Source organism: Nyctereutes procyonoides, unplaced genomic scaffold, assembly GCF_905146905.1.
Source record: "Nyctereutes procyonoides isolate TBG_1078 unplaced genomic scaffold, NYPRO_anot_genome, whole genome shotgun sequence".
NCBI classification, from domain to species: domain Eukaryota; kingdom Metazoa; phylum Chordata; class Mammalia; order Carnivora; family Canidae; genus Nyctereutes; species Nyctereutes procyonoides.
In genome coordinates, this window is record NW_026575125.1 from 79,738,589 (window position 1) to 79,766,421 (window position 27,833).

The 27,833-nt window shown below is 37.7% G+C and overlaps 1 protein-coding gene across 2 annotated transcripts in view; it reads left to right on the plus strand.

Moving 5' to 3' along the window:
- The window catches only part of ATG4A (autophagy related 4A cysteine peptidase), a 56,540-nt gene that overhangs the window by 3,656 nt on the left and 25,051 nt on the right, over positions 1 to 27,833 (plus strand). Inside the window, exon 1 of one of the 2 annotated variants that reach the window (XM_055338704.1) lies at positions 22,182 to 22,254. The exons of the other annotated variant lie outside the window; for it this stretch is intronic. The gene's annotated coding sequence lies outside the window, so the exon portion shown is untranslated. Of the gene's footprint in view, positions 1 to 22,181; positions 22,255 to 27,833 lie in introns of those variants that run through there. 2 annotated transcript variants of the gene reach the window in all.

Consider the following 27,833-nt stretch of genomic DNA (forward strand, 5'->3'; position numbering starts at 1 on the left):
TTTGCTGATGGCTGGTGTAGAGTGAAAGTGTCTTGTATGTAGTAGGTGTTCAATAAATATTTATCTTGTGGATTACAGAGATAGAGCAGGCTACTTGTGTAATATTCACCCAGGATTGAATATAGTAACATTTTACCTTAATACACCAAGGAATTGGATTTGATTGCCAAGAACAGTTGGAAGAACAACTCAGTACCTCTCCTACTGAGTGACTTGTTTGGGTTTTCTTCTTTTATAGATGGTGTGTTGTACTTTTATTTATTTTTCTTTAATTAATTATTTTTAAATTTCATTTTACTTTTTCTTTTGACACAACGTGGAAGTTAACTTTTAATTCTGAGTCCCTTGAGGCTAAAGGCTAAGGTAACCCTTGACTTTTTGAAGGCTGAAAGGCAAACATCTATAGGGGAGAAAGTTGCTTTTGTCTCTGGCCCCAAGTTATGGAGGAACAAGGTGGTTACTGTTTCTCTATCAAGAGTCAAAGGAGGCCCCTATTAGAGACTGAGTCCCTTGTTGCTTATATGATTAAGTGTTTCCTGTTTGCCATTTCTACTCATCACCTAGATTTTAGGTCCTAGAACAAGCCAAGTTCATCTTCTGGACCTAATAAGGTGAAGAATAACATTTATCGATTACATGTGTCAGATACTGATCTTATCTCATTTAATCCTTCACAACAACCCTACGAGGTAGGTACTATTATCCCTCCAGTCCCCACCTATTTAAAAATGAGAATGCAGGTTCAGAGAATCAAAGTAGTCTAACATGCCTAAGGCCACACAATTTAGTAAAAGTTGAAGCTAAAATTGAAATCCAGGCCTAAAGCCCTAGCACTTAACTACTACAAAATACTGCTCAGTATTGCTGAATATGAAATTATGTATAAATGAAAGCCTCAGATAATACAATACTAAGTTCTGTAGCTCTTTGGGCTGTAACTCTACTTCTGATGGTATGAAAGTGACATGTTTTTTTGTGCTTTAGAGCAATGTTGTTGTCTAGAACTATTTGTGATGATGGAAAGGTTCTATATCTATGTTGTTCTAGTATGGCAGTGTTAACTTTAAAAATAAAACTGTCAGTTATTTTACCAGCAAAAAAAAATGGATTTATTCAGGAATAGCAGAGAATCACAATTCAGGACATGTAGGCTACAGCAAAACCATAGACATGTCTGGAGAAAAAAGGTGAGGAATGTAGTTTTGTAGAGGAAAGAAGGGGAGGATTTGGGGGCTGTTTTAAGCAAAAAGCCCATTGGAGTAAACTGGGAGCTTGAAGGGTAGTGGCTTTTTACTGATTGAGTTGTGACAGTCTCATTGGCTGGGCCATTTCCACCCAAGGAGAAAATCTTTCTTCCTCCTGCTGGCATAGAAAAGAATAGACTTCTTCCTGTTGGGAATAGGAGATATGTCTCTTCTTGTTGGGAGGTCTGCAATTGACAAGCGGTAGGGTGTGAGAGCCTCCCTTCTGGCCTCTTGACTCCATTTTAGGGATGTTACCCTTTATTAACTTTCACAGTAGCCACTAGTCACATTGAGCACTTGAAATGTGTCTAAGAACTAAATTTTAGATTTCATTTAATTTTAATTACTTTAGATTTGAACAGCTAAATGTGGCTAGTGGTTATCATTTTGGGCAGTGGAGAGAGAGGCAATTTTACCCCATGTGCGCCTTTCTAATTATCACTAACTATTTTACTCAATGCAAATATTCTTTTCCTAGCATAACTGGAAGCAAATATATTCTATAGTAAAACAAACTTGAGGACACCTTACACAGGGTGAATGCAAACCAATGAACTGTATAACAGGCTCAGAAATATGTTCTGGGTTATCCAGAAAAAAACTCTTCCATCCCTACCACTTACTGGATAAAGTTTGAACAACGGGCCTGAAGACACTTTGCAATTCATTATTCAAAGATATAATTGGTTTATGTGGCTTATTGCAAACACTTCACAACTGCCAGTTGCCTGGTTTAAGAGGAGATGTTTTAATCTGTGGCTATGATATTTTTTAAGCACATGTTTTGGTGTTAAGGATGAATGTCTTTGGTATTACATCTCACTGGCCTATTTACACCTTCCCCATTTAAAATCTGTCCCTTCATACAACCGGCTATTATAATAAAACATTTTATTTACTTATTCCTTGGGCTTTAGCCTCCATGTTCTTGTTTGTCAGTTATTTGCTTTATAAGTGGTTTCTTTTTTAAACTCTTTAATAAAAGTCTCACATGTTGTAGAAATAGTACAGAAAGACTCCTTATATTCTTCATCCAGTTTGTCCCAATCATTACATTTTATATGATCATAATACCATATGAAAAGCAGGAAATTGTTTTTGGAGTGATATGTGTGTACACTTCCGTGTTACTTTATCACATGAGTGGATTTGTGTAACTATCTTTGCAACCAAGATACTGAAATATTCCATCACTGGAAAGCTACCCTTTTACAATCACATCCACCACTTACTCCATCATCCATACTCCTGACAAATACTGTGTTCTCCTTCTCTATAATTTTGCATTGTAAGAATTTTATATAAGTGGAGTCATAAAATATGTGACTTTTTTATTTTTTTTACTTCATAATGACTTTAAGATCCATCCAAATTGATATGTGCATCAACAGTTTCTTCTTTTTTTATTGCTGAGAAGTATTCCATGCCTTGGATATAATAAAAGTAGAGTCAGGTTCAACCCTTCTCCTATTGAGGGACATTTTAGTTATTTCTAGTCTGGGGCTATTACAAATAAAAGTGTTATGAACGTTTGAGTATAGGATTTTGTGTACCTAAATTTTTGTTTCTCTGATATAAATGCCCAGCAGGGCAATTGCTGGGTCATATGGTAAGTGTATGTTTAATTTTTAAAGAAACTGACAAGTGATTTTTCCAGAGTAGCTATACTATTTTACATACCTACCGGCAATGTATGAGAGATCTAGCTTCTCTGCATCCCTGCTGGTACCAGTAGTGTCATTGTTTTTATTTGAGCCATTCTGATAGGTGCACAGTGATTGATGCCTTATTGTGATTTTATCTCCATTTATTTCATGGCTATCATAGTCAACATTTTTTTATGTCTTTATTTGCCATCCCCATTTCTTCTTCAATGAAATATTCCTTCATGTACTTTGCCCATTTTCTCATTGCATTGTTTGGGTTTGGTTGCGTGTGTGTGTGTGTGTGTGTGTGTGTGTGTACTTGTGTGTTTTAATTGTCGAGTTTTGAGAGTTCTTTAAATAGTTTAGATACAAGTTCTTTGTCATATATGTAATTTGCAAGTATTCTCTAGCAGCCTATGGCTTGTCTTTTCATCTTATTAATAGGATTTTTTTCACAGAGTAAGAACTTATTTGTGATGATATCCTATTCATCGATTCATTTCTTTCTTTTCTGTATTGTGCTTTTGTTGTTCTGTCTAACTCTTCATCAAGCCCTGGAGCCCAAAGACTTTCTCCTAGCTTTTTTTCTAAAATTTTTCTAGTTACATTTTACCTTTTTAAAAAAATTTATTTTTATTTTTATTATTATTATTATTTTTACATTTTACATTTAAGTCCACAATCCATTTCCAGGTAATTTCTGTATATTGTGTGAGGTTTGAGTTGAGATTAATTTTTTAAACTATGGGTACCCAGTTGTTTCAGCTTCATTGAATTGCTTTTGCACTGTGGTTTAAAAAAATGAGTATGCTTCATTTTGTATAGGCCTATTTCTGGGTTTTCTGTTCTGACTCATATGTCTCTCTATGTGTCTGTCACTCTGCTATGCCCTAGAGTCTTCATTACTGTAGCTCTATAATAAGTTTAAAAATTGGATAGAATGATTCCTCCTACTTTATTATTTTTTCAATAGTGTTTGTTTCTTTTCCTTTTCCTATATGTTTTAGAATAATCTTCGCCTATATCTAAAACAAATTTTTCCTGGGATGTTGATAGGAATTATATTAGACTTGTATATCAATTTAGGGAGAATGGATGTCTTTACTATGTTGAGTTTTCCGATCTGTGAATGGGGAATGTCTCTCCAAATAGATTGTATTTTATTCATTTTCTTGGCATTGTGTCATTTTCAGGGTACAAGTCCTGTACATATTTTTTTGAAAATTATAACTATTTCATTTATTTGAGTGACTCTTTTTTTATTTGAGTGACTCTTAATGGTGTTGTATTTTTATTTTTGGTTTCAATATGTTCGTTGCTAGTATATAGTAATGCAGATGATCATCTTGCACCTTGCAATGATTCTGAATTTGCTAAGTTTTGGAGGTTGTTTTTTGTTTGTTTTGGTTGATTTCTTGGGATTTTCTTTGTAGACTTTTTAAAATAAGATTTTGTTTATTCATGAGAGACACAGAAAGAGAGAGGCAGAGATATAGGCAGAGAGAGAAGCAGGCTCCATGCAGGGAACCCGATGTGGGACTAGATTCCAGTACTCCAGGACCATGCCCTGAGCTGAAGGCAGATGTGCTTAACGGCTGAGCCACCCAGGCATGCCATCTTTGTAGACTATCTTGTCATCAGCAAATAGGGACAATGATATTTCTTCCTTTTTACTCGATATGCTTTTTATTTTTTTCTTTTCTTATTATTCTGTCTAGAACTTCTAGTATGTTGAATAGCAATGGTGAGAGTTGAACCCTGAAGTATTGGCCTTGTAAGAGCTGAGAAGTATTCACCCTTCTATTTTCTGGAAGAGATTATGTAATATCAGTATTAAGTCTCCTTCAAGTGGTTGGAAGAATTCTCCAGTGTGATCATCTGGGCCCAGGGATTTCTTTTTTTGGAGTTTTAAAAGTGCAGATTCAATTTCTGTGATAGTCATAGGACTACTCACATTATCTATTTCATATTGGGTGAGTATGTATTTACAGTTTTCAAGGAAGTGGTCCAATCTATCTAAATTGTAAAATTTATGTGTAAATTTGTTTGTAGTAGTGCCTTATTATCTTTTTGAAGTTTGCAGAATCTCTAGTGATATCCTCTGTCTTATTCTGACATTAATTTGTGTCTTCTCTCTTTTTTTCAATTTGTCACTATTGCTAGAGGATTCTTGATTTTATTGATTTTTTTCAAAGAATTGGCTCTTTATTTCATTGATTTTTATTTTTCAATATCATTGATTTTCTGCTTCATCTATTATTTCCTAATTTTTGCTTTCTTTGGGTTTATTTTGCTCTTCTTTTTGTAGTTTTTAAGGTGAGAAATTATATTTTTAAATTTGAGACTTTTCCTTCTTTCTAAGGTATGTATTTAGTGCTATAAATTTCCCACTCAGCAGTGGTTTAGCTGCATGTCATATTTTTTTTACTGTGGTAAAAAATACATAATATGAGATCCACTCTCAACAAATTTTTAAGTATATGTGACAGTTAACTATAGGTTTGGTGTTGTACAGCGGATCTCCAGAACTTTTTCATCTGGCATGACTGAAACTCTATACCCATTGAACAGCAATTCCCCCATTTCCCCCTCCACCCAGCCTCTGGAAACCTCTGTTGTTCTTATTTCTGTTTCTTTGAGTTTGAATACTTTAGATACCTCATGTAAGTGGAATGAGGCAGTATTTGACGTTCTGTGACTAGGTTATTTCACTTAGGATAATGTCCTCAAGGTTCATCCATGTTGTAGCATATGACAGTATTTCTACTTATATGTTAGACTAATAGTCTATTGCATGTATATGCTACATTTTCTTTATCCATTCATCTATCGATGGACATTTAGGTTATTTCTACCTCTTGGCTGCTGTGGGTAATGCTGCAATGAACATGGCAGTGTAAATATCTTTCTAAGATCCTGATCTTTATTCTTTTGGATAAATACCCAGAAATAGGATTGCTGGATCATATGGTAGTTACACTGTTAATTTTTTGAGGAATTGCCATAGTGTTTTACATAGCAGCTATTCTATTTATTCATTGCCACCAACAGTGCCAAGGCTTCCAGTTTTTCCACATGCTCACCAACACTTGTAATTTTTTTCTTTTTTTAAAATAATGGCCATCCAAATAAGTGTGAGGTGATACCTGATTGTGGTTTTGATTTACATTTCCCTACCAATTAGTGATGTTGAGCATCTTTTCATATACCTTTTGGCCATTTATATGTCTTCTTTGGAAGAATATCTATCCAAATCCTTGGCTCAGTTTTAAATGAAGTTATTTTGTTTTTTGGGGGTTTTTTGCTATTGAGTTGTAGGGGTTCCTTACATATTTTGGATATTAACCCCTTATCAAATACATGGTTTAAAAATATTTTTCTCCTATCCTGTAGGTTGTCTTTTTGTTCTGTTGATTGTTTCCTTGCTCAACAAAAACTTTTTAGTTTAATGTAGTCCCACCTGTCTGTTTATGCTTTGGTTGCCTGTGCTTTTAGTGTCATATTCAAGAAGTTATTGCCAAGACCAATATCATGAAGCTTTTGTCCTGTTTTCTTCGAGGTATTTTACAGTTTTTGAGCTTATGTTGAAATCTACAATTTTGAGCTGATTTTTGTGTATAGTATAAGATAAGGGTCCAGTTTTTCTTTTGCATGTAGATGTTGTTTTCCCAACACTATTTGTTGAAGAGACTATCTTTTCTTCATTGTGTACTCTAGGCGCCCTGGTCAAAAATCATTTGACCATAAATATGTGAGTTTATTTCTGGGCAGTGTGTTCTATTCCACTGGTCTATATGTCTGTCTTTATGCCAGTGCCATACTGTTTTGATTTCTATAACCTTGTAATATATTTTGAAATTAGGAAATGTGTGGCCTCTAGCTTTGTTTTTCTTTCTTAAGATTCTTTTAGCTGTATGAGGTCATTTTCAGTTTCATATTGATTTTAAGATTGTTTTTTCTATTTCTGTAAAAATGCCACCAGAATTTTGATAGGGATCATATTCAGTATATAGATTGATTTGGATAGTGTGGGTTTTTGTACAATATTGTCTTCCAATCCATGAACATGGAGGTCTTACAATTTATTTGTGTCTTTGAATTCCTTTCAGTAATGTTTTGTATAATTTACAATGTACCAGTCTATCACCTCCTTGGTTAAGTTTTTTCATAACTTTTTAAAAATTACTTTTCCTTCTATTTTAATGAAATAATTTTCTAAATATTTTTTCAGATATCTATCTCATTGCTATTATATGGAAATATGACTGATTTTTTGTATGTTGATTTTGTATACTATAAAAACTTTATAGTACATACTAAATTCACTTATTCTAACAATTTTTGTGGAGTCTTTAGGGTTTTTACATATAAAGTTATATGATGTACAAACAAAGCTAATTTTATTGCTTTCTGATTTTTTTTGTTTTTTTTTTTAAGTTTTTTTTAATTTATTTATTTATGATAGTCACAGAGAGAGAGAGAGAGAGGCAGAGACATAGGCAGAGGGAGAAGCAGGCTCCATGCACCGGGAACCCGATATGGGTTTCGATCCCGGGTCTCCAGGATCGCGCCCTGAGCCAAAGGCAGGTGCCAAACCGCTGCGCCACCCAGGGATCCCTATTGCTTTCTGATTTAAGTCTTTTTAAAATTTATTTAGCCTAATTGCTCTGGCTATGACTTCTAGTACTAGATTGAACAGAAATGGTGACACTGGGTATCCTTTCTCATTCCTGATCTTAGAGGAAAGCTTTCACTTTTTCACCATTGAGTATATTATCTGTGGAATTTTTATATATGACCTTTATTATTTTGAGGTAGTTTCCTTTTATTCTTAGTTTGTTAGAATATTCAACTTTTCAACATAAAAAGGCGTTGAGAATTTTTTCAAATGCCTAATCTGAATCTATTGATATGATCATGTGGTTTCCCTCCTGATTCATTCTGTTAATGTGGTGTATCACATTAATTGATTTGTATATATGTTGGGTCATCCTTGCATCCCAGGAAGAAATTCTACTTGGTCGTGGTGTATGATTTTTAAAAATATGTTATTAAATTTGGATTCCTCATATTTTTGAAGATTTTTGCATCTATAACCATCAGGGAAATTGGCCTTCAATTTTCATTTTCCCTAATGTCTTTTTCTTGTTTTGGTATCAGGGTAGGGCCCGCCTCACAAAAATAGTTTGGAAGTGTTCCCTCATTTTCAATGTTTTGGAAGAGTTTAAGAAAAATTGTCTTCAGAAATTATTTTTTTAAAGATTTTATTTATTCATGAGAATGAGAGAGAGAGAGAGAGAGGCAGAGACACAGGCAGTGGGAGAAGCAGGCTCCGTGCAGGGAACCTGACGTGGGACCTGGTCTCCAGGATCAGGCCCTGGGCCGAAGGCAGCGCTAAACTGCTGAGCCACCCAGGCTGCCCCAGAAATTATTTTTTTAAAAAGAATAAACCTAATTCTTTAAGAATTAAAGAATAAATTTCAGGACACCTGGGTGGCTCACTCATTTAAGCATCTGACTTTTGATTTCAGCTCAGGTTACGATCTCAGGGTTGTGAGATAGAGCCCCTCATTAGGCTCTGTGCTGAATGGAGAGTCTGAGTCTGTGTAAGAGTTTATCCCTCTCCCTCTGCCCCTCACTCCCTGCTTGTGTACTCTCTCTCTAAATAAATACATAAACAAATAAATAAATACATAAAAATAAATAAAAATAAGTAATACTTTAAGGGAAGTTACTTCTTTAAATGTTTGATAGAATTCACCAGTAAGTCCATCTGGGCCTAAGCTTTTCTTTGTTCAGTTTTTTGATGACTGATTCAATCTCCTTACTAGTTATACTTCTGTTCAGATTTTCTGTTTCTTCACAATTTATTATTATTTTTTGTTTTTTTTCACAATTTCGTATTGATAAGTTGCATATATTTAGGAACATAATCATTTCTTTTAGCTTGTCTAATTTGTTGGCATATAGTTGTTCATAGTAGTCTCTCATAATCCTTTTAATTTCTGTGTCATTGGTTATGATATTTCCTCTTTCATATCTGATTTTATTTATCTGGGCATTCTATTTTCTTAGCTTATGTAGCTAAAGATTGTCAATTTTGCTGATCTTTTCAAAAAACACCTATTAGCAATTGATAAACCTCTATTTCTGAAGCTACATTTTCATATTTAGCTCCTCAAAAAAAAAGAGAGAGAGAGGGACACCTGCATGGTTCAGCGGTTGAGCACCTGCCTTCGGCCCAGGGCATGATTCTGGAGTCACAGGATCAAGTCCCACATCAGGCTCCCTGCGTGCAGTCTGCTTCTCCCTCTGCCTATGTCTCTGCCTCTCTCTCTCTCTTTTTCTCTTATGAATAAATACATAAAATCTTTTGAGAGAGAGAGAGAAAGGACAAATAAAATCACAGACAAAAGAGATGAAATAACAACCGATACCACAGAAACACGATTGTAAGCGAATATTATGAAAAACTATATGCCAACAAATTAGACAACCTAGAAGAAACAAATAAATTCCTAGAAACAGGGGATCCCTGGGTGGCGCAGCGGTTTGGCGCTTGCCTTTGGCCCAGGGCGCGATCCTGGAGACTTGGGATCGAATCCCACGTCAGGCTCCCAGTGCATGGAGCCTGCTTCTCCCTCTGCCTGTGTCTCTGCCTCTCTCTCTCTCACTGTGTGACTATCATAAATAAATAAAAATTTAAAAAAAAATTCCTAGAAACATATAACCTACCAAAGTGAAGCAGGAAGAAATAGAAAATTTGAACAGACCAATTACCAGCAAGGAGATTGAATCAGTAATCAAAAAACTCGCAACCAGCAAAATTCGAGGACCAAAAGGCTTCCCAGACCAATTCTACCAAACATTTAAGGGTTTAATATCTATACTTCTCAAACTAGTCTAAAAAATAGAAGAGTAAGGTAAACTTCCAAATTTATTCTATGAAGTCAGTATCACCCTGATACCAAAACCAGATAAAGACAACACAAAGAGTGAGAGAGGGAGAGAGAGAGAGAGACAGAGAGAGAGAGAACTACAGGCCAATGTCTCTGATGAACATAGATGCAAAGCTCCTCAACAATGGAACAGAATAGAAAACCCAGAAATAAACACACAATTAAATGATCAATTAATCTTCCACAAAGCAGAAAAGAATATCCAATGAGAAAAAGACAGTCTCTAAATAAATGGTATTGGGAAAACTGGTCTGCCACATGCAAAAGAATGAAACTAGATCACTTTTTACACCATACACAAAAATAAACTCAAAATGGATTAAAGACCTAAATGTGAGGCCCAAAACCATAAAAGTCCTAGAAGAGAGCACAGGCAGCAATGTCTCTGACATCGGCCATAGCAACATTTTTCTAGGTATATATACTGCGGCAAGGGAAAAACAAAAACAAAAAGAAACTATTGGGACTATATCAAAATAAAAAGCTTTTACCCAGTGGAGGAAACAATCAACAAAACTAATAGGCAACCTACTGAATGGGAGAAGATATTTGCAAATAACATATCTAATAAAGGGTTAGTATCCAAAATATATGAAGAAGTTATACAACTCAATGCCCCAAAAATGAATAATCCAATTTAAAAATGGGCAGAAGACATGAACAGACGTTTCTTCAAAGAAGACATCCAGATAATCAACTGACACATGAAAAGATGTTAAGCATCACTGGTCATCAAAGAAATGCAAATCAAAACTACAATGAGATGTCTGTCAGAATGGTTAAAATAAAAAACAGCAAGAAACAACAAGTGTTGGTAAAGATGTGGAGAAAAAGAACACTCACGCACTGTTGGTAGGAATGCAAACTGGTGCAGCCACTGAGGAAAACAGTATTTAGTTTCCTCAAAAAGTTAAAAAATAGAGTGTTACCTGGGTGGCTCAGTTGGTTAAATGTCTGACTCTTGGCTTCAGTTCAGGTCATGATCTCAGGGTTGTGAGAGTGAGCCCTGAGTTGGGCTCCACTCTCCTTCTTCTTCCCTCTCCCTTTCCCCCCTGCCCTTTCCCCTGCTTTCCCACTCTTTCAAATCAATTAATCATTCAATCAATCAATCTTTTAAAAGCTAAAAAAAAGTAAAAAAATAATAAAATAAAAGTTAAAAATAGAGGGATGTCTGGGTGGCTTAGTGGTTGAGCATCTGCCTTCGGCTCAAGTCGTGATCCTGGGGTCCTGGAACTGAGTCTCACATCAGACTCTCCGCAGTGAGCCTGCTTCTTCTTCCTCTGCCTATATCTTTGCCCCTCTCTCTGTGTCTCTCTTAAATAAAAAAATCTAAAGAAAAAGAAATATTAAAAGTTAAATATACAACTATCCTATGATGCAGTTATTGCACTTCTGTGTATTTATCCAAAAAACCCACAAAAACACCAATTCAGAGGGATGCATGCACCCTTATGTTTATAGTAACATTATTTGTAATAGCCAAGATATTGAAGCAGCCCAAGTGTCCACCAATAGATGAATGGATAAAGAAATTATCATATATATATTTGTATATTATATAAATGGAATATTATTCAACCATTAAAATGAAATCTTGCCATTTGCAACGTCATAGATGGAGCTAGATTATAGTATAATGCTAGTATAATGCTAAGCAAAATAAGAGAAAGACAAATACCGTATGATTCCACTCATATGTGGAATTTAAGAAACAAAACAAATAAGCAAAGGAAAAAGAGAGAGAGAGAGAGAGAAAAAACCAAGAAACAGACACTTAACTCTAGAGAACTGATGATTACCAGAGGGGAGGTGGGTGGACGGATGGGTGAAATAGGTGATGGGAATCAAGGAGTGCACCTGTCATGATGAGCACCAGGTGTTGTATGGAATTGTTGAATCACTATATTGTACACCTGAAACTAATATTACACTGTGTTAACTATACTGGAATTAAAATAAAAATTTCATTAAAATTTTTTTCCTGTGTGATTCCAATATATGTATCATCTCACTTTGGTTTCTGTTGTCTTTTCTTACTCAACCTGAGATGTTGAGAATTTTTGTATGTTGAGTGATTTTCCATTGTATCCTGGACATTTTGAGCATTACATTATGAGACTCTGGATATTTTATTTTAGCGTATCTGATCTGAGACTGCTCTGAGACTGCTCTGATGAAAGAATGGGGGCATGGCTTCATTATTGCCAGATGGAGGCAGCATTCAAGGTTTCCCACTCACCATTCATTGATACTAGGGTAGGAATGGGGCATATTATTATAACTGGGTAGGGGTAGAATTTCAGGCTCCCCACTAGACCTCTGCTGACAGAACCCTGGCTTGGAGAGAGAGGAGCATCTTGCTACTGCTCATGGCCTCCTTTTCTATCATGTTCTGGGGGCTTCATTGCTGCCAGGCAGGGATAAAAGTACAAGATACCCGCTAAGCCTCTTCTGAACCTGCCTCAGAGAGAGGGAAGGTGGGTGTGTGACTGGTTACTGCCAGATGAAGGTGGAGGTCTAGGCTCTGCACTTGGTCTTCACTGATGGGTGTGGAGTAGGGGCCACAGTTTTTTTCTTTGGTGCTTGTCTAGAGCAATTATTGTCTAAAAGGTTACTGTCTGGGGTCACCAGGGCGGCTCAGTTGGTTAAGTGTCGAACTCTTGATTTTGGCTCAGGTCATGATCTCAGGATCTGGAGATTGAGCCCTACATTGGGCTCTGAGCTCATTGGGGAGTCTGCTTAAGGATTCTCTCTCTACTTCTCCCCCTGCCCCTCCCCCTGCTCGTGTTTTCTCTCTCTCTCTCTCTCTCTCTCTCTCTCAAGTAGATACATCTTTAAAAAATAAAATGAAAAGGTTTCTGTCTTGCTAGGCTACCACTTTCCATTCCTTTGGCTAGAGCTTTTTTAAGGGTCTATTTTCATCTGGACCCATTGGTATTTCTGAGTGGCTGGCTTCTCCATCACAGGGTCCAGGATGCATTACTCAAAAACAAGACCCAGAGAACTTACTTGAGTCTTGAGGTCCCTAGCCAGACTATCTTCTCTCTACCTTTCAAAGCTATATAATATACAAATGTTGTATATTAATATATGTTTGTGTTATTTTATATATTTTATATATGTATAAAAATAATATATATTTATAAATATAAATATTTTTATATTTAATTATAAATATAAATATAAATATATATAGTTATAAATATATATAAAATATAACATATAATATATTTTATATATGTATATTATATGCATTTTTTATACATATATAAAATAATATCCAGTGTTTGGTATATGTTATATATATTATATTATATATATATAAAATGTTCAGTGTTTTTAGCCATATTGATTGGGAAGAATAAAGAAAGTGTGTTTATTCTGTCTTTTCTTGGAACCAGAAGATGTGTAAGGGGTTAAAGAAACATGAATTCTGTGTTAGTTTTAGTCTTTCTCCCTGTAAAAATGTAGTTAAAAATGGATAAAATCACTCGGACTCCTACCCCCATTGGTGTACTTTTGTGTGTGTGGATATTTTCACACTGTGATAAGATAAATTACTCTCTAATTTTTAATGTAAAGTTTAGTACTGTGAAATATATTTATGTTATCATGAAATAGATCGCCAGAACTTTTTCTTTTTTTTTTTTTATAAATTAATTTTTATTGGTGTTCAATTTACCAACATACAGAATAACACCCAGTGCTCATCCCGTCAAGTGTCCCCCTCTGTGCCCGTCACCCATTCACCCCCACCCCCCGCCCTCCTCCCCTTCCACCACCCCTAGTTCATTTCCCAGAGTTAGAAGTCTTTATGTTCTGTGTCCCTTTCTGATATCTCCCACACATTTCTTCTCCCTTCCCTTATATTCCCCTTCACTATTATTCATATTCCCCAAATGAGTGAGAACATACACTGTTTGTCCTTCTCCGATTGACTTACTTCACTCAGCATAATACCCTCCAGTTCCATCCACGTTGAAGCAAATGGTGGGTATTTGTTGTTTCTAATGGCTGAGTAATATTCCATTGTATACATAAACCACATCTTCTTTATCCATTCATCTTTCGATGGGCGCCAGAACTTTTTCATCTTAAAAATCTGAAACTCAATATCCATTAAACAACAATTTACCTTTTTTCTAGTCCCTGGCAGCCACCATTCTACTTTCTGTCTATGAATTTGACTAGTTTAGGTATCTCATATAAAATAGAATGATACAGTATGTGTCCTTTTTTTTAAAAGATTTTATTTATTTATTCATGAGAGATGCAGTGAGAGAGAGGCAGAGACACAGTCCGAGGGAGAAGCAGGCCCCATGCAGGGAGCCTGATGTGGGACTTGATCCCAGGTCGCCAGGATCAGGCCCTGGGCTAACGGCAGCACTAAACCGCTGAGCCACCAGGGCTGCCCAGTATGTGTCCTTTTTGAGTGGCTTTTTTTCACTGAGTGTAGTGTCCTCAAAGTTCATCCATGTTGTAGCAGATGACAGGATTTCCTTCTTTGTATGGCTGAATAATATTTTATTATATATATATGTATATGTATATGTATATGTATGTATGTATATATATACATATATGTATATGTATATATATACATACATATATATATACCTCATTTTGTTTATTCACTCATCTACTGATGGACATTTGGATTGTTTCTACCTCTTGCCTACTGAGAATAATGCTGCTGTGGACACAGATGTTCAAATATCTCTTCAAGACCCTGATTTCAATTTTTTTGAACATACACCCAGAAATGGAATTGCTAGATCATGAGGCAATTCTATTTTTAATTTTTTGAGGAACCTCCAGTATTGCTTTCCATTGTGGTCGTACCATTTTATAATCCTACCAACAGTGTCCAAGTCTTCCAGTTTTTCTGTATCCTTGGTAACACTTGTTATTTTCTGTAGCCACCCCAATGTGTATGAGGTGATATCCCATTGAAATTTTGATGTACATTCTTCTGATGATTAGTGATGTTGGGCATTTTTTATATACTTGTTGGTTATTCAGATAATCTTTGGAGAAGTGTCTATTCAAGTCCTTTGTCCATTTCAAAAATCAGATAATTTGATTTTTTGTCTTTGAGTTGTAAATGAGTTTATTATGTGTTCTAGATATTAATCCCTTAATGGATATATTATTTGAAAATCTTTTCTCACATTCCATAGATTCCCTTTTCAATGCGATGATTGTGTACTTGGATGCACAGAAGCTTTGAAGTTTTTGTAGTCTTGTTTGTTTATTTTGCTTTTGTTACTTGTCCTTTTGGTGTCATATCCAAGATATGATTGCCATGTCCAATGTCAGGAAGTTTTTCCTCTGTTTTCTTCTAGGCATTTTATGCTTTTAGATCTTATGTTTAGGTCTTCATTTTGAGTTGATTTTTGTATATGGTGTATGACAGGGGTCCAACTTCGTTCTTTTGCATGTGGATATCCAGTTTCCCCAGTACCATTTCTTGAAGGGACTGTCCTTTTCCCCTTGAGTTGTCTTGGCACCCCTGTCAAAGACTATTTGACCATATATACAAGGGCTTATTTCTGAGCTTGCTAGCCTGCTCCCTTGGTCTATTTGTTTGCCTTTTTTTTAAAAAGGTTTTATTTATTTATTCATGATAGTCACACACACAGAGAGAGAGAGAGAGAGAGAGAGAGAGAGAGAGAGAGAGAGGCAGAGACACAGGGAGAGGGAGAAGCAGGCTCCACGCAGGGAGCCCGACATGGGATTCGATCCCGGATCTCCAGGATCACTCCCTGGGCCAAAGGCAGGCGCCAAACCGCTGCGCCACCCAGGGATCCCTATTTGTTTGCCTTTATGCCAGTATCATACTGTTTTGGCTACTATGTCTTTGAAATATCTTTTGAATGTAGGAAGTGTGAATCCTGCAACTTTGCTCTTCTCTTTAAAAATCGTTTTGGATATTTGAAGTTCCTTGAGATTTCTTATGAATTTATCTATTTCTGTAAAAAATGCCATTGGGATTTTGAAGAATTTTGTTCAATCTGTAGATTGTTTTGGGTAAACATGGATATCTTAACAATATTAAGTCTTTCAATCCATGAATACAGATGTCTTTGTATTTCTATGTGTCATTTTTATTTTCTTTCAGTAATGTTTTGTAGTTTCCCACAGGTATACTTCTATATACTAAGTAAAAGTAGATTATTAAGTAAAAATTCTTTGTTAAACCTTGCTTTTCCAGTAATTTCAGAGTACAGAAGTATGGATGGCGTACCATCCATTGTTCCCACAAATTATTTGCTGCTTGGCACAATTGCTGCCACTACCAGCAATTATTCTGTCATTGAAACCATAGCTAGCTCCTTTATGGTACAATAGAATGGGGGGGAAGGATCTGCATCCCATTTTTCTCTTTATTCACTATTATTACGTTTCCCTTAAAACTAGTCTCATTTAGTGACTCTAAACTTGAGACCCTGGCAGGACTACTTTTAAGGGTGGCAATAAAGAAAGGCAGAACCCGGCTTTGGATGGAGAGAGACTTCAAAGTAAATCCAACCCTGAGCCCTGCCTGCTTCATGAAGCCTTCTCTGATTATGCTATCACATGTTCATCTCCTTTTTCTGACCTCCTGATAACACTTGTGTGTATTATATAACCAGCACTCATCTCATCTTACCAACTAAAGTGGAGCCCCAGTTGCCTTACTTTTTCTGGGGGAAAAGGCATTTTGAGTAACCAGTTTTCTAAATGGCTCATGATTTCCCCTATTTAAGCACCAGAAGCTTTTAGCATTTTAACTATCATAAATGGAATTCTCCAAAGTGAAAAAAAAAAAAACAACCAAAAAGGAATTTACTCCTTTGATTTCTTACACAGCATTTATGGACACAATCTAAATTTTTGAGTAAGGATCATTGTTATGACTATCAGTTCTTACATGCTATAATACAGTAGTAGTCTAGGGCCTGTTGAATAGTTGCATCTGCATTGAATGGTTCCAGACCATTTATTTTTTTATTTTTTTAAAAATTTTTTATTTATTTATGATAGTCACAGAGAGAGAGAGAGAGAGAGGCAGAGACACAGGCAGAAGGAGAAGCAGGCTCCATGCACCGGGAGCCCGACGTGGGATTCGATCCCAGGTCTCCAGGATCGTGCCCTGGGCCAAAGGCAGGCGCCAAACCACTGCGCCACCCAGAGATCCCGGTTCCAGACCATTTAGTGTGTGTGTGTGTGTGTGTGTGTGTGCGTGCGTGTGTGTGTGTGTGTGTGTGTGTGAGAGAGAGAGAGAGAGAGAGAGAGAGAGAATGTGGGTATATGTAAATTTGCATTAGTTTTTAATGATATTCTATTTCCTTGTCAGCCTGTCCTTCTTGCTGGCGTCAATCTACTTTTCTAAAAAATCTATTTTATCCCCTAGCTCAGAAGACTCACAAAAGGCCTCTTAACTGGGACTCAGTGCCTGAAGGGAATGCTTCTCAAGGGTCTTGAAAGATTCAGGGTTTATCTTCTCTAGTCTTTTTTGTTTATTTGTAGGCTTGCTCTAGTTTGGAGAACCTAATTGTGGGACTAAGAACAAAATCTCTAGGAACAGGAACCACTGGGGCCCTTGAAACTAGATCACCCTGATTTTTCCCTCTGTCAAACTCCGCTCACACTTCATGACTCCAATCTGACACTTTCTGCTGGATCTGCTGGAAAGAATAGTTGGTGACAGGAAGCATTTTGAGGCAACTCTGGCCTGTATCACTTCCTGTCATCAGAAAAAATCAGAAAAAAAATCAAAAGGTGACACTTAAGAAAAGGCACTTTCTATTTACTCAGGTCTCTGACAAAGAGTTCAGAGTGGGGAGTATTTTTTAATTTTACTATCATGGTCATGATGGATGGGCAGAAAGGAGAAATGGGAACGCCTTTAGGGACAGTTACTGAGAAATTCATAGCAGAGATGGGGAACTATGTCATGGGTGTTGCAGAAGCAGTTTGAAGTTCTAGAAGTATGAGCTGAATATACTGGACATAACAAAGCTGGAGATATACCTAAAAGTTATAATTGGGAAAATGAAGGAAACAATTATTTGTTGTACTTCCCAGTACACATCTATTTTCATATTTATTATCATGGAATTGCTTCAATATTTCAGAGATGTTAGAATTTGAGTACACTCTGAGTGCTGATCCTAATTCACTGGTGTAAAGTAAGATACATGAAACTGATGTACAGGCTTTGAAATTTAAGATGTTGTGCCAATTCTAATTAAACACTTAGCTTTGGAGATATTAACATGCATGTGAAACTTACAAAGTCCTTTTACATCCATTCTCTCATTTGATCCTCACCATTCCCCTGTGGGGAAAGGTATTATCCACATTTTATGGATAAGGAAAGGGAATCTTAGTTTCAAAGAGTAGCCCAAGGTGACTTGCATAGAAAAAAAAAAACAGAGCAGAAATAGAACCTGACTCTTCTAATATGTAACCCAGTGTTCTCTTCAGTCTACTTTCTTCCACTAGGATTTTTGGGGAAAATTCAATGTATTTCTCTGATGAAGGCCAGCTAATACTATGGAAAAGTAGTGGAAAAGAAGAATTAATACATTTGTGAATTCGTAATCAAAGTGAGCCTGAAAAAGACATAGCATTTTGGAATGCTGTAAGTTGAGAAATCCAATAAATTAGCCTGACATCTGAAGCCCCAAATACTTTCACTTGGATTTGATGTGTGTGTGTTGGGGGAGGGGAGAAATTTAGAACTATATCTCTTTTCCTGATAACAGAAACCTTACATGATAACAGAAGAATATTCTCTTGTTAGCATAATTTTTATCTATATCACTAATCTGTACCAGAAATAAATCCAATATAGAGATTTACCTTTTATCTTTTCTTGAATTGAGGTATTCTTTACATCCAATTAAGTGCACAAATCTTAAGTGTACAGCTCAATGAAATTTTATATATGTGCACCCTCCACCCAGATCAAGATAAAAAACATTTCGGGATCCCTGGGTGGCTCAGTGGTTTTGCGCCTGCCTTTGGCCCAGGGCATGATCCTGGAGACCCTGGATCAAGTCCCACGTCAGGCTCCCTGCATGGAGCCTGCTTCTCCCTCTGCCTGTGTCTCTGCCTCTCTCTCTCTCTCTCTCTCTATCTCACATGAATAAATAAATAAAATCTTTTTAAAAAAGATAAAAAAAATTTCTTCCCCCACCTCTGCTGCCCCAAAGTTTGCCTTTTGCCTCCTCCCACCAGTCGACACCACCTCCCAAAGGTGACAACTATTCTAACCGCTATTATCATAGATTAGTTTTGGCTGATTTCTGAGTTCATATAAACAGAATCATATTGTGTGTACTATTTTGTGCCTGGCTTTCTTTATTTAGCATGACTGTGAGACTCATCTCTGTTTTGTACATAATATTAGGTATTTTTGTGGTTCTGTGCCACTGCCATGAATGATTCACCACAATTTATCCATTCCCCTTGTCTTAGTCTGTTCAGGGTGCTGTAACAAAATTTCATAGATCATATGGCTTAAACAACCAAAATTTATTTCTCACAGTTCTGGAGGCTGGGAACCCCAAGGTTGTGGCAGCAGCAGGTTCGATATCTGGTGAGGTTTCTCTTTCTGGCTTGTGAATGGCTGCCTTCTTGTTGTGTCCTCACATGATGGAGAGAGCTCACCTCTCTGGTGTCTCTTCTTTTAAGGGAACTGATCCCACTCATGGAGATTCTATCCTCATGACCTTATTACCTCCCAAAGGACCCACCTCCAAATACAACTGTATTGGGGATTAGGGCTTCATGTGTTGATAGCACCCCACTGATGGACACTTGGATTGTTTCTGGGTTTTGAATATTATGAATAAAGCTGCCACGAACATTTTTGACCATATCTTTTGGTGGACACAAGCACTCATTTTTCTTGGACAAAAACCTAGGAGTGAAATCGCTAGGGTAGGTACAATAAAAGACATTTTTAACTTAGAATAAGTTAACTTAGTGTTACTGAAAGAACTGGTGGCTGAGCATCTTATAAGAAACCCCAATTTATGAAGAGCCACTTCTCAAGTTATAAATGGATCTGTGTTTTGATTAGCAGATCAAGATTCTCTGCCTGTCATATATTATAGGGTATTTTTGCTGTGGTAGGTGGGTTGGGTCTTTCATGTTTTGGGGTAGATATTTATTTTTCCAGTGCCTGGTACACAGAGTGCCCATCAGGGATGAGGAGCCATTTTATTGCAAGTTGCATCTTTTTTTAGATGGAATAAAGTTGTCTTTTCTTGGGCAATGTGGCTCAAATAATGATAAAATCATGTTGAAAAATCAAGCTCACTTCACAGATGTCTGCCCTAGGATTAACTTGGAATACATCTTTTGTTTGAAAATGAAGGTACATGTATAATTTTACACAATCCAAAAACTTGACTCTGGCAGTATAACTTTACATGACATCAAAGGTAAAGAATTTTTAAACATTTTATGTCTGCTGGCAACATTTACTAATGAAGTGTGATGTTGAAACGGTATGGGGAAATTTCCCGTGGTCTGTGAAGTGGTTGAGGTGATTGTAAACAGAGGAGATAAGTGGGAAAGTGCTCTGAATGAAGAGTTAACTGTTCCTGGAAAGCACTCAAGAGTTTCTCTCATTGTGCTATAGCAGTGAGCTCGCCACAAGACAGAGACCCACCTTAGCCTCTTCCTTGCCAAAGAAGGTTGCTTCAGGTTTGGGTGTGTTGTTTTTTTTTTTAACAGAACTTAATTTGATACTGAATGTTTAAAAACCAACAGCTAAGGGGCACCTGGGTGGCTCAGTGGTTGAGCATCTGCCTTTGGCTCAGGTTGTGATCCCACATTGGGCTCCCTGCAGGGAGCCTGCTTCTCCATCTGCCTGTGTCTCTGTCTCTCTGTCTCTCTCTCAGTGTCTCTCATGAATAAATAAATGAAATCTTAAAAAAAAACCAACCAGGGATCCCTGGGTGGCGCAGCGGTTTGGCGCCTGCCTTTGGCTCAGGGCGCAATCCTGGAGACCCCGGATCGAATCCCATATCGGGCTCCCGGTGCATGGAGCCTGCTTCTCCCTCTGCCTATGTCTCTGCCTCTCTCTCTCTCTCTCTCTCTCTCTCTCTCTCTGTGACTATCATAAATAAATAAATTAAAAAAAACCCAACCAACCCATCAACTAAGATTGGACTTACAGGCAAATACTTTTTGCATTGTTTCTATTCTGATAATGATGAGATACCCAGACTTCCTCCTGAGTGGATTTGAAAGTGTTCAGGGGCTCCATGAAATCTGGGTTAAGTCCAGAACCCTTACTGAGGCTTCCAAAGCCAACATTGCCTAGGCTTCTTTGTCTCTCCAGCCTCAACCCCTGACAGTCTCCCTGTAGTATCTCTGTTCCACAGTCTCTCAGCCCTTGGCATTCTGGTCTAAGCTTCTCTGCCTGGAACATCCTTCTCCTACCGTATGTGCTTAACTCTGATCATTTAAGGCTAAGGCCTGTCATCGCCTCTCTTCTCCAAGCCTTCTCTGGACCCTAGACTGGCTTAGATGGTCCTCTGCTGTGCTTCCTTAGCCACCCACTACCCGCCCCCCCCCCCGACCATGCAAACACTAACCTTACCATATAAAAATGAACTCTTCTTTTTTCTCTCTTCCCATTAGACTTTGCTTAACATGTGTTACTGCCCCCAAGGCCTAGTACAATGTTGGCCATATGGTAGGTACCCCATAAAGGATTGTTAAATTGATATTTACATAAACACATAAACGAGCCTTTAGACTTTTGTCAGCATGCCCATTCATTCCATAACCATTTGATGGGCTTAAGGGGACAATGTATCGCAAGGCACTATAATTAGAACTTTAGGGGATATGGAGAAAAGCCCTAACCTGGACAATGTATTGCAAGGCACTATGATTAGAACTTTAGGGGATATGGAGAAAAGCCCTAACCTTTAGACTTTTGTCAGCATGCCCATTCATTCCATAACCATTTGATGGGCTTAAGGGGACAATGTATCGCAAGGCACTATGATTAGAACTTTAGGGGATATGGAGAAAAGCCCTAACCTGGAGATTGGAGTTCATTCCAATAGCAGAGAGATGACATACCTGCAAATAATAATAATCTAGGGAACAAGGTGCCCAGTGCCACAAAAGAAATAAAAAAATAAGGGACTTTAGAAGCTCAGAAGAATAAAAAAGTACTTCTTGTTGGGAAAATTGAGGAAGAAGTATTCATAAAGTGGCATTTGAGGTAGGACTTAAATATAAGTTGGACATGAATGAGCAAAACGCCTCTAATGTATCATATGGTTTCTTTTGGCTGAAAAGAGTAGATCTGAAGGAGTAATGAGCAACCAAGAACAAATACAAATGTACGAGGTGGTCATATTGGAGAGAGCCTGAAATTCCAAGCTGGTGAGTTTATATTGGATTCCTATCATTTGGAGTAAACTTGGAAGCCTGGGAAGTTTTTGAGCTGCTCGGGGACAAAAGTGAAGAGATCCTTTAAGATAAGTCTGGTAATTGTGTATTTTAGTATTTTCTTAGTAAATTATTATTAACTAATTAATTACTGATAATTACTTTTACTAAATAGTGTGGAAAAACCCCAAGGCCTGTAGCTCCTTGGCCTTTTTGCACTAGTCCTTTCTCACTGTAAATCTAGATGAGGCAAGAGATCATATGGCCAATTAGTTCTGAGAAATGAACATTGAAATTGACAGAGGAAGGAACCACCAGCAAGACAGAAATGGCTCATAAAAATGCAAAGACGTATATAGAGTTGTTTGCTTAGGAACCGTGTCCAAAACATTGCCTTCAGCCGTCTGGAAAAATCCAGACACATTATATATTATATTGCTAATATTTATTCCTTTGGGGTAATTCATATCACTTCCAGTTAAAAATAATTATACTCTTCTAACTTCAGACTATCTACACTTACTCTCCCCTATAAACAGCAAGTACTGCATTGTCAGTTTGTTTTATAGTATGTTATATAACCAGAGCATCTGATTTCTTGTCACCTTAGGCTAGGTCTTCAGCACTTCATGCCTGGATTATTACAACAACTTTCTCATTGCTGTCCCTTGACTCCAATGCCTGGGATCTAGTTTTTATTATAACAGCAGGGTGTAGTGGGAAGAGTATTGGTTGGAGAGTAAGGTGAACTTGCTTTGAATCCTGGTTATACTGCTCACTAGCTATATGACTCTGGGCAAGTCTTATCACCTCTCTAAGTCTCAGATCCTTGAACTCTAAACTGGAAGTAATGATCTTTGCCCTGGCCATCTCAGGAGGCTGTCTCAAGGATCATATGAAAATGCTCTGAAAACTGTCAGTGTTTTGACTAAGACTTGGACTCTACTGGCTTGCTTTCTGCCCTCTACAATCCAATCCTGAGCCACCTCTCTAATCTCATTGCTTGGTATTCTCCAGAATTTACCCCCTACTCTCTGATTCATATGTAGTATTAATAGTATTCCCCTATCTGGACTTTTCTCCCATCTTATTTCTGTTTATCCTAATTGAAGCAATAATTTAAGGACCGGTTAAAATCCTATATCCCCTTTGAAATCTTTCCTGATGATTCTAATGCTCACTAATTTTCCCCTTTTCTGAATTTTGATAACATTCAGTTATTATCAACACTTGCTTATGCATTGCCTTTTATTATTAGATTTTTAATGGACGTAAGGCTCAGATCTTTAGATGCTATGCTTTATAATGCCTTGGATTGTTCATTTAACATTTAGTGAATATTTATGAGACTATTTCCTCTGTACCAAGTACAGAACTTAGTAAATAATTGTTGGCTCATTTATTTATTTATTTAGTCTCACTTATTTAGACATTCACATGCAGACTCCCTTAAGAGAGAGACAAGTGAACCCATCTTCCTTTCCCAGAACTTGAATAGCCCTCCTAACAACCCTCCCTACCTCTACTTCCTACTGAAGCATAGGTAGGTTGTTTGGATAGACCTGCCCAATAGAACTTGCTGTGGTGATGGAACTATCTTACAGCCGTGCTGTCCAATATGATAACCACTAGTCACATGTGGCTCTTGAGTGCTTGAAATGTGGTTAGTGCAACTGAACTGAGAAACTTAAGTTTTAGTTGTATTTGATTTTAATTAATTTAAATGTGAGCAGCTGCATGTAGCTGTGTGGATAGTATAGGTCTAGACCTCTGGCTTTCCAATATTTTTGATCCAAAAATACAGTGGAAAATACATTATATACTGCAACCCAGTTTATATACCCACAAACAAGTTTCATGAAATGGTATTATGTAATCGTTATTATGTGTCATATAGTCTAATATTTTTCTCTTCTGTTTAATTTCATTTAAAAAATGCTGGTTGCAAGCCACTGTGTAGATTTAATAGCCCACTGAGGAGTTACAATGTGCTGTTTGAAAAACACACTGGGGCACCTGGGTGTTTCAGTCAGCCAAGCATCTGCCTTCAGCTCAGGTAATAACCTCAGGGTCCTGGGATCAAGCCCCATGTTACGCTCCTTGCTCAGCCTCTTCCTCTGCTTCTCCCCTCTCCCTCTGCCCCTCCCCCTTGCTCTTGCTCTCTCTTTCTCTCTCTCCCGCTCTCAAATGAATGAATGAATGAATGGATGGATAAAATCTTTAAGAAAAGAAAGAAAGACACACTGCCCATTTTATAGATAGAGAATCTAAGGCCTAAGAAGTGCAGTAAATTCTCCAAGGTCACATAGCTAGTTAGTGGTAGGGTAGCACTAGAACCTAAATTTCAGGTTTCCTAGGCTAGAGCTATTTTTAAAAGAGTGAGGAATGATTCCTCCTTTTCACCTGCAAAAAGAACATTTATTTTAAGAGAGAGTATGCACGTTTGTGCGCATACATGCAGGAGGGAAGGAACAGAGAGAGAAGGAGAGAAATCTTAAGCAGCCTCTACACCCAGCACAGAGCATGACCCAGGGCTCAATCTCACGACCCTAATATCATGACCTGAGCTGAAATCCAGAGTCAGATGTTTAACCGACTGAGCCACCCACATGGCCCTCATTTTTTTATGTTAGAGAAAAATTATTTGATACACTCTTCATTTTGGGTAAATATTTTCATGATATCTTGCTTCCTACGTGAATCATGAGCTTTATATTTGAGCATCCCTCCTCTTTTGGTTTGGACACTGTCCAAAATCAAAGATACAATACCACAGGGGCTTTTTTGGGACCCACTGGGTGACTTAGCAATTTGTACTGCTTGGGAATACAACCATTCTTTCCCCTTAGCAGATTGATTCTTAACAACAAAACCTGTTGCTAAATAATCAAGGTGATTCTCACCTCAGTTTGTGGGATAGTTGCCTCAAGTCTTGAATTATAAAGCCAATCATATTTTTTACCCATCCATCCATCCATCCATCCATCCATCCATCCATCCAGTATCCTACCTTCTTTGTATGTCTTATTAATTGAAAGTAAGTCTTACAGAAGTGGCATCTTTTTCTTCTGAAAAAATGCATCTCTCCAAAAAGAGCAGAGTTACCTCATCAAAAGCAAAAAGAGGCAGCAATTTAGAGGTGCCGTGTGCCATGTGTTAGGTGCATTCCTCACCAGTTTGTGCATGGAATCCCGTTTCCTCATGGATGTTTCTAAACATGGAGCCTGCTTCTCCCTCTGCCTGTGTCTCTGCCTGTGTGTGTGTGTGTGTGTGTCTCATAAATAAATGTGGTGATGGAACTATCTTACAGCCGTGCTGTCCAATATGATAACCACTAGTCACATGTGGCTCTTTTTTTTTTATAAATTAATTTTTATTGGTGTTCAATTTACCAACATACAGAATAACACCCAGTGCTCATCCCGTCAAGTGTCCCCCTCCGTGCCCGTCACCCATTCACCCCCACCCACATGTGGCTCTTGAGTGCTTGAAATGTGGTTAGTGCAACTGAACTGAACTTAAAAAAAAAAGGCAACAAGTTTTTCCAAAAGAACCACTTTAAAGATTTATTTATTTTTATTTGAGAGAGGCAGGGAAGGGATAGAGGGAGAGGGAGAGAATCCCACGCGGATTCCCCAGTGAGTGCAGAGCCAGACGTGGGGCTGGATCCGAAGACCCTGAGATCATGACATGAGCCGAAATCCAGAGTTGGATGCTTCATGGACTGAGCTACTCAGGTGCCCCCAAAAGAATCACTTCAGAGGAAAACCAAAGAGTCCAATTTTGCATTTCATTTGATTCTTACCACCATTGTCAATAGGATGAGTTGACTGAAATCTTTAAGGAATGTTGTATTTTATGAAGACAAGTTACCTATGGCCCAGTTGAATTTCCTAGCAGAAAAGTAAAGGGTACTATCGTTTATCAATCACTTAACAATGGTCCCTTGACAACTGGACTGGTTATCCCTTGGCTGACTTACCCTGAAATCTGTCAGGCATGGCCTCCTGAGCTCTACCACCACCAGTACCAGTCAGTTGAATCTCATAAAGTCATAAAGTTCAGCTGAATGATGACCCTTTGGTTAAGATTCTATATCGTCAGTCTAAAATGATAAATGTTTTCGGGGCACCTGGGTGGCTCAGTGGTTGAATGTCTGCGTTTGACTCAGGATATGATCCCAGGTTCCTGGTATCAAATCCCGCATCGGGCTCCCTGCAGGGAGCCTGCTTCTCCCTCTGCCTATGTCTCTGCCTCTCTCTGTGTGTCTCATGTGAATAAATAAATAAAATCTTTTTAAAAAATGTTTTCTCAAGACTCCAAGGTTTATACTGGTCTGTAGAGAAATCACTTCATGTCTTTTGTGTTATTTGACAACCTAGCGTCACTAGGATTGACTTGCAGAATACATTCAGGAAAACTTGCAGTTTGGGACATGACAGTCCTCCTTAAAATGATGAGAATCGTCGCCTATTTCCCTAGTTCTAAGTTCTCGGTTGTCAGAAAAGCAGGGCATTGGGAGAAAAAGTAATACAGATGGGGCAGGGCATGTGCATAGGTGGGCAGAGGCTGGGAAGACCAGAATACTAAGTGGACCCAGGAGGAAGGATGGGAAGGCACATTTTAGGCTGAACTTTTTTAAAAATTATTTTTAAAAGATGTTATTTGAGAGAGGGAGAGAGCATGAGCAGGGAGAGGAGCAGTGAGAGAGGGAGAAACAGACTCCCCACTGGGCTCAATTCCAGGACCCCGGGATCACCACCTGAGCCAAAGGCAGACACTTGACTGACTGCACCAACCAGGTGCCCCAGCTTTGTTGTTTTGAACTCCACCTGCCTTCCAAGGTTCTGCTAATTTATCTGCCATCTACCATGTTCCTCTTCACAATCTCTGTACAGGTAGACTTCTTCCACTTTTTTTCTTTAACCCCCTCCTTCTTTTAGCAACCAAACCCATGAGACCTACATGTTCTGGCTAGACCACACTTTATCTCCATACCCAACATCATGTATTTCTGCTCCTATTTCATCAACCCCACTTGCAAACTGCGTTATTTTTGTCTCTCTCCTCTCCCTCCTTGCCTCCCCCTCTCTCTGTATCACTCTTTCACTCTCCCCAGCCTCACCCCACATTCAGTTGCTTGCCAAATCCTTTGGATGCTCCCCCAACTACGAATTTCTTCCCTTCCCCCTTCCCCCTTATATCTCATTTCCATTAAGGCCCAGCTCAGATACCGTAACCTTTTCTAGGTTGTGGAAGGCCCATTCACTCCCAGTTGAAATTATCATTTGCTGTCTTCCACATCTCCTTCTTTCTTTATGGAATTATAATCGACACACAATAATATATTAGTTTCAGGTGTACAACATAGTGTTTTGATATTTTTTGGCTATTTTGATAGATTATGAAATGATCACTTGGTAGGGCTAATTACCATCTGTCATTGCACAAAATTATTATATTATTGACTCTATTCCCTATGCTGTATGTTACATCATTTTCCTTTAATTATAGTACTTATTGTTATTAGTTGTTTCCAGACCTGTCCTTTCCACTAGATTAAAAGCTTTTGG